Below are 18,775 nucleotides of genomic sequence, written 5' to 3' on the forward strand. Positions count from 1 at the left end.
TGCATTTAGAATTCTTATTTTCTTAGAGTTCCATGCCAAGGAGTGGGGGCATGGGGAGGGCGGGCCCCCAGCAGGGACATTCCTCCTTTCCATCCTGCCCATTACCAGGTCCCCAATCAGGGGCCCCCCGTGTAGTGTATGTGTGTGGCCACCCAATCCAGGACCATGCGCCCAAGCTCCATCACACCTTTTTATAGACTGCTGAGCCCGGCCAGCTCTTAGGCCTAAGGCCTGCTGTGATGAAGCCAGGTTCATGGGAGAGGCCCAGGTGAGCCTGGATCAGACATGGGCCACCTGGGTGATAAGGGCTAGGGGCTGGTGTGTGTGTGACTAGCACACAAAATCACACAGTGTACATGGAAGGGGCTCAGCTTCCAGGTGGGGGCTTGCCTTTGCCCTGTAGGAGCAGTAGGAGGACCAGCACAGGAGCTTGCAAGCAAGAGCCCAGAGCAAGAGCCCCTCTCCCCTGATGTCCAAGGATGGTTCTGCTGACCCAAGGGAGGAACACAAAAAGGGAAACTTGAGATGCTACAAACAACAAAATGGCACCCTCTGTGCAAATCCTGGTGAGTGCACTTGTGGGTGCTGCAGCCACAGGCTCTGGAAGACACCCCTGCCTGGGCGAGCTATCCAGTCCTTCTTTTGCTGTTGGGGCCTGGATGCTCCAGCAGGGGCATTGGGCTGGGATGACTCTTCTTTGCTCTAACTTGATGTGAGCCCAGTGGCTGCTTTGGAAGTGTCACCCTCAGGGGGTTTTGGTTGGCCTAAGAATCAATATTTATAGGGTGTCCTGCATTGTGTGTTTTCTATTTGTAATTCTCAAGCATGGCTCATATTTCACTTAGTATCCAAAGGAGTAAGAAATCTTCACATTGGATTCCATGAACGTAGGAACCCCAGTGTTTTCTGAACAGCCTTTTCCTCTTTGTGTTCCCAGCACACAAACTGTTAGAAAGATTTATGTTAGAATCCACCCAGCATCTGCTACCCAGAGCCTAATTTTGCCTTCCCTCTGAACTGAATTTTTAATTTTTAAGTCAAATACTCGCTGATGTTTGTGCTTCCCCACTTTATGCTTATTCTTCACCTGAGCCCCTGCACCTGGGGAGCAAACCCCTGTCCTTGAGGAAGCCTGATTCGCCACCTCCATTGTTAGAAAGCTCTCTCAGGCTGACGTCACCCTGTCCTGGACCTGGAGGAAGCGTGATTTGCCGCCTCGATTTTTAGAAAGGTCCCTCAGGCTGACCTAACCCCATCCTGGACCTGGAGGAAGCGTGATTCGCCGCCTCGGTTGTTGGAAAGCTCTCTCAGGCTGACGTAACCCTGTCCTGGACCTGGAGGAAGCGTGATTCGCCTCCTCCATTGTTAGAAAGCTCTCTCAGGCTGAGGTAACCCTGTTCTGGACCTGGAGGAAGCGTGATTCGCCGCCTCCGTTGTTGGAAAGCTCTCTCAGGCTGAGGTAACCCTGTCCTGGACCTGGAGGAAGCGTGATTCGCCGCGTCCACTGTTGGAAAGCTCTCTCAGGCTGACGTCACCCCGTCCTGGACCTGGAGGAAGCGTGATTCGCCGCCTCCATTGTTGGAAAGCTCTCTCAGGCTGAGGTAACCCCGTCCTGGACCTGGAGGAAGCGTGATTCGCCGCCTCCATTGTTGGAAAGCTCTCTCAGGCTGAGGTAACCCTGTCCTGGACCTGGAGGAAGCCTGATTCGCCGCCTCCATTGTTAGAAAGCTCGCTCAGGCTGAGGTAACCCTGTCCTGGACCTGGAGGAAGCGTGATTCGCCGCCTCCATTGTTGGAAAGCTCTCTCAGGCTGAGGTAACCCTGTCCTGGACCTGGAGGAAGCGTGATTCGCCGCCTCCATTGTTGGAAAGCTCTCTCAGGCTGAGGTAACCCTGTCCTGGACCTGGAGGAAGCGTGGTTTGCCGCCTGGATTGTTAGAAAGCTCTCTCAGGCTGAGGTAACCCTGTCCTGGACCTGGAGGAAGCGTGATTCGCCGCCTCCATTGTTGGAAAGCTCTCTCAGGCGGACGTAACCCTGTCCTGGACCTGGAGGAAGCGTGATTCGCTGCCTCCATTGTTGGAAAGCTCTCTCAGGCTGAGGTAACCCTGTCCTGGACCTGGAGGAAGCGTGATTCGCTGCCTCCATTGTTGGAAAGCTCTCTCAGGCTGAGGTAACCCTGTTCTGGACCTGGAGGAAGCGTGATTCGCCGCCTCCATTGTTAGAAAGCTCTCTCAGGCTGAGGTAACCCCGTCCTGGACCTGGAGGAAGCCTGATTCACCGCCTGGATTGTTGGAAAGCTCTCTCAGGCTGACGTCACCCCGTCCTGGACCTGGAGGAAGCGTGATTCGCCACCTCCATTGTTGGAAAGCTTTCTCAGGCTGAGGTAACCCTGTCCTGGACCTGGAGGAAGCGTGATTCGCCGCCTCCATTGTTGGAAAGCTCTCTCAGGCTGAGGTAACCCTGTCCTGGACCTGGAGGAAGCGTGGTTTGCCGCCTGGATTGTTAGAAAGCTCTCTCAGGCTGACGTCACCCCGTCCTGGACCTGGAGGAAGCGTGATTCGCCACCTCCATTGTTGGAAAGCTTTCTCAGGCTGAGGTAACCCTGTCCTGGACCTGGAGGAAGCGTGATTCGCCGCCTCCATTGTTGGAAAGCTCTCTCAGGCGGACGTAACCCTGTCCTGGACCTGGAGGAAGCGTGATTCGCCGCCTCCATTGTTGGAAAGCTCTCTCAGGCTGAGGTAACCCTGTCCTGGACCTGGAGGAAGCGTGATTCGCTGCCTCCATTGTTGGAAAGCTCTCTCAGGCTGACGTCACCCCGTCCTGGACCTGGAGGAAGCGTGATTCGCCGCCTCCATTGTTGGAAAGCTCTCTCAGGCTGAGGTAACCCTGTCCTGGACCTGGAGGAAGCGTGATTCGCTGCCTCCATTGTTGGAAAGCTCTCTCAGGCTGACGTCACCCCGTCCTGGACCTGGAGGAAGCGTCATTCGCCGCCTCCATTGTTAGAAAGCTCTCTCAGGCGGACGTAACCCTGTCCTGGACCTGGAGGGAGCCTGATTCGCCGCCTGGATTGTTGGAAAGCTCTCTCAGGCTGGCGTCACCCTGTCTTGGAGGAAGCGTGATTCGCCGCCTCCACTGTTAGAAAGCCCTCTCAGGCTGAGGTAACCCTGTCCTGGACCTGGAGGAAGACTGATTCGCCGCCTGGATTGTTGGAAAGCTCTCTCTCAGGCTGGCGTCACCGTGTCCTGGACCTGGAGGAAGCCTGATTGGCCGCCTCGATTCTCTCTCAGGCTGAGGTAAGATTGGCTTCCCTGCCGCTTCTCCCTGGAGACCCTAGTTCTGTTCTTTGAAGCCAAGCAAGATTACTCTTTATAGGGCAGCTTTGCCTGTATTTGTAGATAGCTTTTACACATATTTGCTCCCAAATCAACAAGGTTTTCCCCAGGTACCACCTGGACTATTCTTCTGTCAGCATTTCTCACGTGATACTGAGTCAGGAGCCTTTACCGTCCTCACCCTCGTGTGGGTGGGAGCCTGGTTTCTCATCACCCTGGTTAGACTGTGCCTAATGTGGGGTGCTGCTTTTTAAGGACAATCAGCTCTAAGTTGAGGCTCTGATTCTTGCACGTGCTACCAAGCACGTCTCTTCTTCCCATCTCCATTGCCACCCCAAAGTCACTCCCCTCAGACAGGGACGGCAGCATCTCAGTCATCACTCTGCACCCCATTTGACCAGCTGGAGAGTCCTGTGTCTTCACACAACTGTGAGAATGATCACTGGAAACTATGCATTCCATAATACCTTTATGTTAAAATTCATTTCTCATCTTTCATTGGCCCTTGGGAAGATGTCCAGATCCCTTAATATAGCTTACGAAACCCTCTCAAACTCACGGCCCACCTTTCTCTCCAACTTCATTCCCCCAGCCCCGACGTCATCTGAGGTTCAAGTTCCGTAGCCCCTCTTGATAGCTGAGCACAGGAAGCTTAGGGCCCTGCGTTTCGGGCATTTGAAGGGCTCCGCTGGTCGTGGCTTTCTCCACCATCTCCTCCGTTTCCACGCGACTTGCTACTGCATACCTCAGCTTCAATGCCGCTCCGAGAGGCCTTTCCTAATCTCTGAAACAGGAGAGGCTTCCCACCACAAGCTCCTCTATGGAATTCTGGTTAATTACCAGTCAAATGTCCACCTTTCCAGCCCGCCTGTAAGCTAGGCCATAACAGGGGCCGTAGCCCTCCTTACAGCCGCGTTCTTGTCACCTGCGCGGTTTCCAGCGCACAGTCGTCTCCTACACATTTGCCTTGTGAGGGATCAGTCGGTGTCGTAGAGCCATTCTGAGCTATTCCTCTATTAAGTGATTTGGATACCATGGTGATTAAGAAGCGTGCTGTGATCCCTGGGGTTTATGTAAATATTTTGTGCTCCTGAGCGTTCAAGTAGGTATAATATAAACTTTATTAAGCCCAGGTGGTGGTGGTGTTTAAATGCGATTTCATCTTTTATTATTTTAATTTACGAATTGCTCAGTTGATCATATTTGAAAAGAGTACCCACATTGTGCCTGCTGGAGCCATATCTTTGTAAAAATTCTGAAAGCAAGGGGAAATGTTGGAGTAAAATTATCACATTTTCTAACAATGTCTGTTTTGACTGGAAGCTCTGATGCATAATTTTGTGTCAACCGGAATAAAAGTAATCTTTTTTTTTCCTGGTGGTGCTTTATAGTTAGATTGTAGGGAATCTTCATAAAATATGCCAGCCATGCACCTTTGATTCAATATTCTTGTATTCTCTCACATACGGAATTTCAAGGCCATGTTTAAGGGGAATGAAACGAGGCCTCATAAAGAATGGCAGCTTATGCAGCTTACTTTTAAAAAGAGGCTCTGAGAAACTTTTAGCTTTTTCAAACTTCCAAATTTTAACCCCAAATCCACTGGAGCCCAAATACCCACATTTGTCTCTGAATAGTCGTTTGCTTTTGGTTAAGGATGATTACACTAACACAATTTTTTTTTTTTTTGAGATGGAGTCTTGCTCTGTTGCCCAGACTGGAGTGTGGTGGCATGATCTTGGCTCACCACAACCTCCGCCTCCTGGGTTCAACAATTCTCATGCCTCAGCCTCCTGAGTAGCTGGGACTACAGGCGAGCACCATCACCCCCAGCTAATTTTTGTATTTTTGTTACAGACGAGGTTTCACCATATTGGCCAGGATGGTCTTGATCTCTTGACCTCGCGATCTGCCTGCCTTGGCCCGGTCACACATATTTCCCTACGCAAGCTCCTTATTGATTGGAATGATGAATATTTCCAATGGATCGATTTTCAGTGGTGGAAGAAATTTGTCACTTGCATAGGTTTGTCATTTGCCTAGGAGAAAGGTTGCTTGATCTTAGAAGCGTCATTGCTTCTTTTTGAGAGGAAATTAAATTTCAGAAAAGGCTGATACTAGATGAAGTGAGAACTGATTGAAATTATCAGTCACTCCTAATACATTTTGGGTGGACAGAGCCATGTGGAGGAGCTTCTAGGCTGCACATGAGATGGACATATTCCAAAGGCCCATGTGAATATACACATCTGTATTATGGGAGAAGAAACATATGCATGCCTTAGTAAAAACCAGCCAGTAGCACAGAAGAGCCAGCTTTTAATGAGCAGAGAGCAGGATGGGAAGCAGGAGACAGGCCCACTCTGGTTGGGTGGTTAGGAGTTGATAAGTCCATAGGGAGGATACATGCGGAACACCATTGAGTGGTATTAGCTTGGTGGCCTTGGGCAGCCAGAGTTGGCGTGGATGGGTAGATGATGTCAACAGAAGGAATGAATAATCCTGCTGGGAGATACTTTCTCCTCTCACGACTTTGCTTAGAGCTTGACACGAGGATTCGTGTTTGATATGAAACACGATTCAAGAGTTTTACTCACAATTTATGCCACATATGCAAAAACAAGCAGAAGAAGAAATGAAAATATGTAACATATGATCTTCAAGAATAATTCAGATATTTAAATAAATGGGAGAGATAATTTTTGCAAGCTTCTTAATTACAAATAATAAAACAGTTTTAAAAGAAGTTTGTTTCCTGTTTTCCCTAAGCATAGTATATGCAAGCATAAAATTTCCGTGTGCCTGTCTTGCTATCTGTCGGTGAGAAAGATATCAAGTTCCTCTCCTTTAACAGGTGGATATCAATATGTTTTTATTTATGAGTGGATTCATTTAATTCCTGGATATGACAGTTCTCATATATTTCTATAAGCTGATTTCTGTGTTATCATAAATTCGAAGTCAACATTTCTATACCCAAAAGAGCATTTAAAAGGTATCACAACAAATCATTCAGCTACAACCAGGGCTTTATCCGAGCTCCTGGAGACACAAACACATGGATCCTACAGAGATGCTGATTTCTCTGGTGCTTTAGGAAGCACCGATGGGAAGAAACTGACTTTAAAAGTCAGTTAAGTAAGTTTAAGAGTATTATCTGGTGTGTCTGAAGTTGGAGTTATTTAGGTTTTATTTTTTCAGACACCAAATAACTCACCTACTTAGTGTTAATTTATGTTTAAAAAAATAACAATTTTCATCTCTAATTAATGCTTCACTTAGCCCAAGCTGGACATAAAGGAAGATCATCAAATAATATGTGATTTAGCTCTTGTGACACAAACATGTGAAGGTCTGGGTCATTTTGATTCTGTTAAAATGAGCTAAGCTTTTCATTTCTTTTTCCTATCAAGAAAGGCTCTCGACCGACTGTGTGGTCAGGGTAGGAGAGGCTGAGGAAGGATGGGGGCCATAACCTGGGGTTCGGTGGGAAGTCCGGGATGGCCTGGGCCTCAGGGACAGCTGCAGCCAGGTCAGAACACATGCTGCTCTCCTGCTTGGCCATTTTGTCATTGTCGTTCTGTGTTTTTTGTTGTCTGTGTGTTTTCTTGTTTGCATTGGGCTCTATGAATATTTTTATTTTGACGAGTGAAACCTTGGATTCACCAAAATGTCTGACAAATCGTTCCCCTATCCTCCACCCCCCACTATCCTCCACCCCCCACTCCCCACCATCCCACCTGATTTGGTCAATCATCAAACATTAATTGAACATTTACTGTCTTCCTCGCCCGCTAGTATGTACAGTCATGCCTCACTTAATGACAGAGCAATGTGTTGTTAGGCATCTTAGAATCTGTGAAATTTCTTAAGTAAAATTGGAATATTGTTATGTTTGGATTAAGTATGACTGTGCTCAAGACAAACTCATCTGCTTTTCTGTCTTCATGTAGATTTTAATCTACATCTTTTGGCATGCATCGGCATATATGTACCATGCATGAGTGTGTGTGTGTATGGGTCACCGTAGTATATGGGGCTACTGTAGAATATGTGGTTTGTTGTTGACTCAAGAATTGTTATGGGGTGCATGACTGTATTTGTGGGATGTATTGTAAAGGTAGATCAAAAAAATCTACTTTGACTTTAAGACATTTAAAATATACCTTTCCTGAATTTGTCCACAATGCAAATTTAATTTCTGAAACCTAAAGATAGACAAAACTCATTTTAATTGAGATGAAAACATAATCTGAAACCTCCCTAAATTTCTTCAGGGGTAATTTAGGCTATGATTGATGAAGATTGTCATAACTGTACCACTTTCTTGATGTGAGAATGAGTCAACCCTGAAGCCATAGGTCTTAGTCCATCCAGAATTTTGTAACAAAAATTTCACCACTGGGGCCTGTGAAACAGTAGTCGTGCCTTTCCCACAATTCTGAGGCCGGAAGCTGGAGATCCGGGTGCTGTAGGCTTTGTGTCTGCTAAGGGTTGCCTGACTCATAGATGGAGCCTCTTTGCTGCATCCTCACATGGCGGAAGGGGTGAACGAGCCCCCTTAGGCCTCATTTATGGGGGCACTAAACCCATTTGAGAGGGATCCGCCCCCATGGCCTAATCACTTCCCAAAGGCGCCACCCCTTAACACCTCCTCATCACTTTTCGGGTAGGAATTTCTACATAGGAATTTTAGAAGGACACGGACATCAGACTTCACTCTATTAAATCCAATATTTTATTCCATTAAATCTAAAAGCCATTGATGGTGAGATACACCACAGCTGTACGCACGACTGAAAAAATGCTGCTAATACAGTTATGACCATGTTTAATTTGTACATTTTAAAAAACTCTTTAAGACATACACAAATGTAGATTCTAATCTAACTCTATTGGCATGTATCTGCATATATATGTTACATATGAGTGTATGTGTGTGTGTGTATATATATATTTTATAATACATTGATAAAGGAATTCCTAAAACTTCACAGAATCTGCCTTTTCTTACACATTTTTAAATCTCGGACTCACGAATATTCATAATTTTCCACCTGTCATTATTTCCTGCCATCAAGAGTACTGAAAATGCAGTGTTTGTACAAGCCTGCACTCCGGTAGTCAGTTCCAACCCCGACAGTGGCTCTGTACGCTTAGTGCTGATGTTCTCTGGAATTCTTGATTTTACCAGAAGATGTCAAGAAAAGATCCTCAGACAGCATTCCTTCTTTCTCCCAGGGCCCTTGCGTGTTGTGGGGCCTGAAGCGTCCGGGCTGTGGCTGTCCTGTTGCATCCTGGGATGACAGGAAAGTCCTGGCTTTTTCTGTCCAGCTTGCTTCCAGTCGTCCAGGTCCAAGCCGTCGGAGCATATGGGATTTTATTTCACATGACGCTTTCCCAATCTCACGTGTCTGTCCTTCTTCCCTGAGGGTGTCTCTGGGCTCCAGGGAGCTTCTTTGCCCATAGGATTCTTGGAGGGGATCTGCTCTGTTTGTGAATTCCCACTGCCTCATGGCTGAAGTCTGACAAATAGTACCACCATCTTCCTGGAGTGACTGGGAGAGACACCTGGGATCTTGCTGGGTCAACAGTGACTGTGCAAGGCCATCCATGATAAAATGCGTTTCAACCTCAGAGACATGAAAATAAAAGTGAAAAAAAAAAAGGCATCTTAGAATCTGTGAAATGTTGTAAGTAAAATTGGAACACAGTGGTTATGTTTGGATTAAGTACGGCTGTGCTCAAGACAAGCTCACCTGCCTTCTGCCTCCTGCTTCTGCCTCCTTCGTGTGGTCTCCAGCCTGGAGCTGGACGTTGGAGTGAACATGAGTGTAAACACAGAAAGTGTCGGCATGTTTTCAACAAGGAAATTCATTTCTTTGCTCTGTGTGTTTGTGTGCCTGTCTAGGACAGTGTTGTAACTTCAGGAAAGATTAGAATCAGTGAACTCCTTCAGGGCTAGGACCAGGAATTCTAACTGTACTCTTTTTACCTTCTTGCCATCTTTCCTCAGTTATTAATACATTACTCTCGCACAGGGAGGCAAAGCTCAGAGGTGTTAGTGCTCTTTTTTTTTAAAAAAAGCAACAAGTATTATAGATCTTTATTTTAGTAAAAGAAAATTGAATCTTTTGATAAGAGTTCCTATAGATTCTCATTTAGTCCAAATTGTCAGCCCAGAAGCCCCAGTGAACACAACCTGAATTTCGGGCTTTATACCACACGATACAAGAACCTGCAAATAAAAGAAAAATTCAATGATTTTAGGATTCTTCTTGCTTCTCTTTTGCACCTGAGACTTCAAGAATACAATTCAAAAATTTCTCAGCTTAAACATTACATTGGTTTAAAGTTTCAGATATTTCAAAGCCCTTTCTTTGGAATTGCCTTATTTGGTCCAAAACCCAAATCAAAACACCCTACGGGGAAGAGCAGAGAGGCTTGTTACACCCATTTTTCAGATGAGGAGACTGAGGAACAGAAGAGCTGAGAAGGCACTACTGGTGCTCTGTCCTGAGTCCTAGAACTGTCCCAAGAATACGGGCCTGATGTTAGCAAGCACTTTTCCCACGACCTGGCACTACCTACCTTTCATTGCTGTGTGGGCCAGAGTCAGAGAAGTGTGGGGCCCAGAGAGCGTGCGGGTGAGTGTGCCTGGACCCTCTGTCAGTCAAGATGTCCTTGGGTTTTCTCCTTGCTGCCCTGTTCCTTGTAGAGCCACACCTGTCTCCAAATCAGCTGCATTGACACCTTTGTTATGAGGATTTGATTCTAAGTTTTCTGTCAGGCTATGGAGAGCTTAATTTAATGCAATGGAGAAATCTCCAAAAATAAAGCCCTTGAGTTTTTTTTTTTCTTTGGCTTTGGACTTACAAAACCTCTCTCATCTTGATTGCCCTTTCTTGGCATAATAAATTAGATGTCCTCTTGTCCAAAAGTTGCAGTCATGGAATTGGCTACCCTAGATCTTAGCATGCTCTCGTGGAATCAGCTGCCATAGATCTTAGCATTCTGTCCTGAAATTGGCTACCCTAGATCTTAGCATCCTTTAAGTCTCAATTTGATTTTCTTCCTCAGCTCCTCCAGGCAGGTGTGCAGGCTCAGCCACTGCACTTTCAGTCCCCTGCATGCATTTTCAAGGTGAAGTATTTGGTGGAGTTTTAGGAATTCTACTCTGACTGCAGAGAGAAGTGTGGCCCATTTTGCTACAGGGTGCTAATAGACCTTTGTGATCTTTCTATGGTTTAGCCACCTAGAATGTGCAGCTTTTACTGTGATCAGTGGCCTCTGAGAGTATGGAGTGGAGGACAGAAGAAAATGCAAAGCAACTGGATGTTCCAGATGAGGAGCTGTTCCAGAATGAGGAGCCATTCCAGAATGAGCTGTTCCAGAATGGGGAGCCATTCTGGAATGAGGAGATGTTCCAGAGTGTGTAGCCATTTCAGAATGAGGAGCTGTTCCAGGATGAGGAGCTGTTTCAGAATGAGGAACCATTCCAGAATGGGGAGCTGTTCCAGAATGGGGAGCCCTTCCAGAATGGGAGCCATTCCAGAATGAGAAGCTGTTACAGAATCAGGAGCTGTTCCAGAATGAGGAGCTGTTCAAGAATGGGGAACTGTTCCAGAATGAGAAGCTGTTCCAGAATGAGAAGCTGTTCCAGAATGGGGAGCTGTTCCAGAGTGGGAAGCCGTTCCAGAATGGGGAATCGTTTCAGAATGAGAAGCCATTCCAGGATGAGGAGTTGTTCCAGAATGGGGAGCTGTTCCAGAGTGATGAGCTGCACCTTGTATCTGCCTCACACCTGATCACATAGCCTTGATGCCAGAAACCTAGAGTGCTGTATTTAGAAATGTTAGGCCGGCAGCAGGAACCCCTGAAGAAACTCAGGACGCTAGGTGCTTGAGCACGCAGCTAACCTGCAGGAGAAACATCTCCCTTCTGCTGACATGAGGCTTGACTCCTCTCCCACAGGAGGGGAAAAGAGGCCTCTACCCACAGTCCACTGTTATCCTAGGAGAAATCCTCCGGCCTCCTGCCCAGGAAGTGACTGAGAGAGAAGCTGAAGCTGCTTTAACCTTCAAGATGAACCTATTTCTTCCACGAAGTTTTCTCTTGCCTGTATATGTATCTTTAAGTCCACGAGACACATCCACACTCTGCTCACACAGCATTGCCAGGGCCAGTGCCTTCTCTCCCATCCTGTGTTTGCATTTGCCATTTGGTGGGCCTGTCCTGCTGACCAGCAAGTCTCTGTACTGAATTTGGTGACTTTGATCTTATGATTCATATTTCCCAGCGAGGTACTCTGTGTCTTTGCTATTAATAATGTGTTATTGAAGGGCTAGTTGGAAGATTGCATATTTAAATTGAAAACATTTTGTCTAAAAAGGGGTGGATAGAGAGAAAGAAAATTTCAGCCAGAGAGAATTCTTTTTTCTTCTTGAGACAGGGTCTTGCTCTGGAGTGCAGTGGTGCTATCATAGCTAACGCTATCATAGCTAACTGCAGCCTTGACCTCTCAGGCTCAAGCAATCCTCCCGCCTCAGCCTCCCGAGTAGCTGAGACTACAGGTGTGCACCACCATGCCCATAAACTTTTTGTAAGGACAGGGTCTTGCTTAGTTGCCCAGGCTGATCTCAAACTCCTGGGCTCAAGCAGTCCTCCCTCCTCAGCCTCTCAAAGTGCTGGAATTACAGGCGAGAGCCACTGTACCTGGCCTTCAGAAAGAAATTGTTTAAAAACCTCCTTAGGGCAAGTCCAGAACACAAAGGAATTCAAAGAGCACCAACATGGGATTAGCGAGGGCCGGGAGCTAGGCCTGTGCACTTGTATCACTGCATGTTGTGCTGTGTGAGATGAGAAATCTGTCTTCCATTACTCTGTTGAGCAGTTAACCCTGAGAAGAATTATTTCCTTTTAAATAAAAAACATACCCTATACTGGCTGCTGTATTATAGGGCATAGCTTGCCTGGAAAATGGAAGTCAGGCAACATGGCTATTCTGTGGAAATGTCTGAGCACAAAGAAGAGGCAGAAGGGTATGTGGAGTCCTGAGATGTCTTGGAAATGAGCAGGAGGATGACTGCAATGGCCCTTCAATGAGGTTCAGGCTTCTGTGGGAAGGCGGCACCCAGGAGCCCAGAGCAGGGAGACACACCTGTGTGGAAGTCCAGGTGTGCTGTGATGGAGAGGCCTCCACGTGGCCTGCCATATCCTGACAGCCCAGATGGGGCGAAGGCAGACCTCCACAGGAGTAGACGCCCAGAGGCTGCAGTGAACCCTGCAGGGGACATGGCCTCTGTCCCCGGCTACAGGGAGGAGCCCAGGCTCTGGAGCGCAAGACGGTGCCAAAGGCAGCAACCTGCAGCGCAGGGCTCCTCTCCCAGGGAGCCTCATTTGCAAGATGCACGAGTAGTTCACAGGGCTGCTCTGACTGTGCCCACAAGGCTCTGCCCAGGCTTGGGAGGTTTTCCATGAAGGCGAGGACTAGGGTTTCCTTCTGTGCTCACATAACCTTTCCAGTCCTCAGAAAACTCAGGTGGGGGAGCGTTAGCCCTGGGGTTCTCTCTGGTCCTAGAAGCTCTTCTACAGGACTTCTCAAAATGCCCAGAGACCCTATAGACCCTGCAGCCTCTGCCCGGCATATCCATTGGATTCAATTAGGCACAATTCAACTCGGCTCCAGTCAGCACCATTTCTTGGGATGTGCAGCGTATCTGCGCCTCTTGTGAAGACAAAGATAAATTAGACACAGACGGCATTCGAGATGCTTGCCATGCTGAAGAGGAGACGAGCACAGAAACAGCTAGCAATGGTGCCAGACAGAAAGTCGTGTGCCTGACAGGGATGAGAAATTGGGGGGATTTGCAGAGGAGACATGATTAATTCTGACCAGAGTAACAGAGAAGGCTGCATGGATGACACAGAACTTCAGAGGGAGGATTAAAGGACAAGTAAAGCAGAATTTTTTATTTTAGCAAAAGAAACAGACGTGAATTGAAGGCAGTGGCTGAGCCGTTCCCATTGATGTCTGGAAGTCTGAGAAGCTCCACTGGGGCTGCTAGCTGACGGCCGACCCACCTGTTATCAGGGGCATTTGGACGGCTCATGTGCCATGCCAGGGATGTAGCATGCAGCACCTGCCCCCTCTGTGTTTTCCTCTCACATGGGCCAGGGGCTCTGTCCCGTTAAATAACCAGAAGATTAAATGCAGACTTTACAAAGTTCCTCATTCAGATCACTCTATGCCCACATCCTAGAAACATCTATGGAACTTAATTTTCCCACTGAAGGAAATGGCATGATTAAAAACTTTTTAGATTATATGAATAAAATGATAGGCGAGCAATCATCTTAAAAAGAAGGAGACTTTGGGGAAACCTCCCCATTCTATTTTCCTCTGTAAAACAAACTGAACTCCTGTGGTTTTCAGCCATTATAACATTCCTGTCCCACTTGAAATCCAGGTTAAAAAAATCCTAAGCGGACCAAGCAGAACAAACACTGCAATCCCTTTCTAAAAGCAGCCTTCATTTAGACACCAAAAGATGGGAGATACTATTTCTTTATATTTATTTATTTATTTATTTATTTATTTATTTGAGATGGAGTCTTGCTCTATCACCCAGGCTGGAGAGCAGGGGCATGATCTCGGCTTACTGCAGCCTCTGCCTCCCAGGTTCCAGTGATTTTCCTGCCTCAGCCTCATGGGTAGCTGGGATTACAGGCACACTCCACCATGTCCTGCTGACTTTTATATTTTTAGTACAGACAGAGTTTCACTATGTTGGCCAGGCTGGTCTCGAACTCCTGACCTCAGGTAATCTGCCCACCTCAGCTTCCCAAAGTGCTAGGATTACAGGTGTGAGCCATGGTGCCCAGCTGGGAAATACTATTTCTAAAGCTTACACTTTTCTGATTCCTCTCTCTATGTGTAGATCTAGATGTAGAAATAGATTGGTAGAGAGACAGAGAGGTGAACATAATAGATGATAGCTGAATAAATAATAGCTATATTGATTAGATAGGAAGATAGATGGATAGAGGATAGATAAGAACAGATGATAGGCCGGGCGTGGTGGCTCATGCCTGTATTCCCAACACTCTGGGAGGCCGAGGCAGGTGGATCACAAGATCAGGAGTTTGAGACCAGCCTGACCAACATGGTGAAACCCCGTCTCTACTAAAAATACAAAAATTAGCTGGGCGTGGTGGCATGCCTGTAATCCCAGCTACTCAGGAGGCTGAGTCAGGAGAATCACTTGAACCCGGGAGGCAGAGGTTGCAGTGAGCCGAGATCGCGCCATTGCACTCCAGCCTGGGCAACAGAGTGAGACTCCAACTCAAAAAAAAAAAAAAATATATATATATATATATATATATAATCTATAGATAGATAACAGACAGAAGATAGATGATAGGTTGATGATAAATGAATGATAGGCAGATAGAGATAGATGACTGATAGATGATAGATAGGTGATATAAAGAGCCACACAGAACACTTTTGCAAATTTATGAATAAGGACTGTTTTCTTAAAAGTTCATAATGGATCTAAGTATTTTCTCTTTAATAAGTTTCGCAGCACGAAGTTAACATTAAAACTTAAAAATGAATGTCCTTGTGAGGATGCACACGGACACAGAAGTGAAACGCAGACAGCCTCCAGGCAGATGGGCTTTCGGAAAGCCCTCCCCTCCTCAGCTGCTGGCACCTCCAGCCTCAAGTACAGAGTCCCCAAGAATTTCAAACAGGAAGACCCAGTGAGCTGTCCCTCCGCAGCGCAGGGAACACACATGCGATGTGACGGTGCAGCCTGGAGGGGCACTGCTGCTCTGTGGAAGTGGTGGGGGGTGAAGCCAGCCTAGAAAGCAGGTCGTGGCTGTGGAGAACCACGGGCGGCTGGAGCAGGCAGGCTTGGGCTTTGCCTGGGGCTGAGGTGGTCACAACGGTCCGTTGATGACATTGTCCTCCATCTAGATATAGGGAACGTTTTTGGTGCTATATTCTGTGGAAATCTATAGGGAACGTTTTTGGTGCTATATTCTGTGGAAATCTACAGGCAAGAATCCTAACTTTGGGTTTAGTAAAGGATTAAACGATGTCACGTGTCCCCTCCCTTGTAATAAGTAATATGAAAAATCACGCCTGTAGCAAAGGCAGACGTTCCCACACATGTGAGATGCTTCCAAGGCCTGGCTGTTCATTTCCGGACTCACTGCTTCTTACAGTTACACTTGGCTGTGAAGCGAGGGGAGTGCGAAGGTCTCAGCGTTCCTGGGCCATAAACAGTGGAACCTCGGGGGTAGAAACCACTGGCTTCAGCTCCAGGAAGCCTCAGACATGGGGACAGCGCCCTCACCTGGCTCTCTGAGGCTCTGCACGTCCACTGCCGTCTCCCCTTTGATTTTTCAGATTGTGGGTAGCTCAGGACCTAGCCAAAGGGTGAAAAATATGTAGTCTACAACACTGCTTCTTAAATAGTAATGCCCATGAAAATCCTCTGCGGGCCTTGTCAAATGCGTGCTCGGATTCAGCAAGTTTGGGTGGGGCTTGAGAATCTGTATTTCCAACTCACCTGCTCCTAGGTGATGCTGCTGCTGCTGCATGCTCTGCCTTGGGTAGCAAGAGTCTAGGGGTGAGGTGTGGAGGGAGGGAGAGAGAGTGAGAAAGAGAGAGGGGGAGAGAGGAAGACAGAGGGATCGCCATGGAGAATTAGCATGCTGCAGTTTACCTGTATGAATTGATTAACTCTTGGGAGGCTTAAAGTTCTTTTCTCTCAGAGAGAAATATTTTTAAAAGTCTGATCATGCATTGTAAGTCAATACAATATATCCTATTTAAAAATGTTTAACATGTAATTATTATTGTCCCCAAAGAATAAAACATTCCCTGTTCTATGCCTCAACATAGAGACAAAAGATTAATTTGAACTCTACTTAATGATTCTACAGCTTAATGGGAATGACTTAATTATGGAATTTAACATCTTTCCTTAGGAAAAGAGGATTCAAAGAAGACGTGTACGTAGGGGTGGGAATAAGGAGCAAACACGGAGATTGTGATTTTCTAAGACTTTGCTATGGCCACTCTCCTGCACACTCGCCCTTGATCAGAGCCACACATAAGGTGTAATTTTACACATTCTGAATGCTGCTTATAAGTATTTTACAAATCTCATGGTGAATATAAATTTCTGAGAATTAGGCTTAATAAAAAAAAGTTCAAGTAGATTAATTCTTATCCCAATGGCTTCCTTTTTAATGTATGGTGAAGTTGTGGTATACTGCACCCTGAAGCTTCTGAAGGCATTTGTATTGATCAGCTCATTGAAGAGTTTGCAGTGGTCAGAGATAATTGAGAAAGAATAAAACTGTCTCACTTGGAGTCTTCCAGGTAAGACGACATTTGGAATCTTCTGGGTAAGAGGACATTTGGAGTCTTTCGTGTAGGAGGACATTTGAAGTCTTCTGGGTAAGAGGACATTTGGAATAGCTTCTGTCCCTTTGCCTGTCTCCTGCAGATAATCCTGATATTTAATATTGAGCCCTCAGCCAAGCTCTCTTCTTAATATTTCCATAGTGCTAACCACTTTAAGATTCAGATGCAATATAGTATTCTTAAATATAAAATACACTTAATTTTGCATATCATTACTTGCCTCAAATTGTCATCATAACCATCACAGAAACATACTTACATGCAATTTTACAAAGAAAAGTGTCTCACATTTTTCAGAAAATATAGGGTGGCCACTTCTTGAAACGTGAACTAAAATGAAGAAATTCCAGTGAAACTCACCTTTGGTTTTGCCTCACAGTGGATTCTGAGGCAGAGTGGTGGTGGCCTCTGAGCTCGTGTGCATGTGTAGCCTTCGGCATCGAGTCCACGTCAGGGTTTTGTTCTGATGGCAGTCGATGCTGATGATGTAGCTTTACCCCAGTTGGTGGTAGCCATCAGGATCAGAGTGTCTATCGGTTGTGTTTTCTTAATCAGGATAGGAGGATTCATCAATAAACTCCAGAACTATACAGGACTCCCCCAAATTAGTTCACACCACACCTTGTCCTTTATTCTTCAGCCTCAGAGCTCCTGCTTCCATGCACTGCTCCTTTATCTTGTCTAAATTAGTAAGAAAAACAACACGTTTCTGCTTCAATTTTGGGGTTGTTTGTTCCAAAACAACTTTTGAAAGAATTTTGCGGGCCAGGCGTGGTGGCTCACGCCTGTAATCCTAGCACTTTGGGAGGCCAAGACTGGTGGATCACTTGAAGTTAGGAGTTTGAGACCAGCCTGGCCAACATAGTGAAACCCCGTCTCTACTAAAAATACAAAAAATTAGCAGGGTGTGGTAGTGGGTGCCTGTAATCCCAGCTACTTGGGAGGCTGAGGCAGGAAATCGCTGGAACCTGGGAGGCGGAGGTTGCTGTGAGCTGAGCTTGCACCACTGCACTCCAGCCTGAGTGACAGAGTAAGACTCTGCCTCAAAAAAAAAAAAAAAGAATTTTGCTTTTTTATATAACACGTTTGAAGAATTCTAATTGCAGGGGAAAGATGAACTCCAACCTCAGCCACCACTTCTTCAAACGAAGAGTGATCTTGCTTGGTACAACCTTCTGCATCCATTGAGTTGCATTATATCTTGACTAAAAGAAGAGACCCTTTCTAAATAGCATTAAACTAGATGGCACCTGCAGGTGTAGACCTGAGTGAAGAATTGGCCTCAGATGTTCTCATCATGAATAGCTCCCTCTGCTCTTATTGTTCTCAGGTATCCTCGTCTTAAAAATTTTTTTTCAAGTGACTTTTTTTTTTTTAAAAAAAGATAAACTTTTCCCCCACTCTTTCTCCTCTTGGCAAAACTTCTTCAAAAGTTGATGCCTTGAGACCGTGACCTATCCCTGGCCAATCATCTCAGAGGTGTCTGGGTTTATTTCATGGTTCTTGGACCCTTCTCTGACTGCGTGATTCTTGAAGGTGTCTTCTGGGAACTTCAATTTTGATTTAAATCCTAATTTCATTGCTTGGGGGAAGAGACTTTAAGCCTCAATTTAGCCTGCTGTAGGACTAGGGGAGTCACGTGACCTCACTCACGAGCTCTTGCGAGGATTTACCAGGCAAAGAGCCTCCAAAATGCAACAGAGCACTTGCTGTAGGACTGGGGGAGAAATGTGACCCCATTCACAAGGTATGACAAGGATTTACCAGATAAAGCGCCTCCAGAAGGCAGCGGAAGGCTTGCTGTAGGTCTGGGGGAATAATGTGACCTCGTGGGGTATTGGGAGGATTTACCAGGCAAAGCGCCTCCAGAAGGCAGCGGGGGGCTTGCTGCTGTAGGTCTGGGGGAGTAATGCGATGTAACTCATGGGGTATTGGGAGGATTTACCAGCATCTCTGGAATGCAGCTAAGTGCTTCCTCTATGAGTGGAGAAGTAATGTGA

General features: G+C 46.3%; 1 long non-coding RNA gene across 1 annotated transcript in view; it reads left to right on the plus strand.

Moving 5' to 3' along the window:
* Window positions 1–1,320: 1,320 nt before the first annotated feature.
* Window positions 1,321–18,775, plus strand: part of LOC129042856 (uncharacterized) — a 187,678-nt gene continuing 170,223 nt past the window's right edge. Inside the window, exon 1 of the long non-coding RNA XR_008504224.2 lies at window positions 1,321–3,292. This is a non-coding gene — a long non-coding RNA (uncharacterized LOC129042856). The remainder of the gene's footprint in view (window positions 3,293–18,775) is intronic.

The sequence above is a fragment of the Pongo pygmaeus genome, chromosome 7 (genome assembly GCF_028885625.2).
Source record: "Pongo pygmaeus isolate AG05252 chromosome 7, NHGRI_mPonPyg2-v2.0_pri, whole genome shotgun sequence".
In the NCBI taxonomy this organism is placed as follows: Eukaryota; Metazoa; Chordata; class Mammalia; order Primates; family Hominidae; genus Pongo; species Pongo pygmaeus.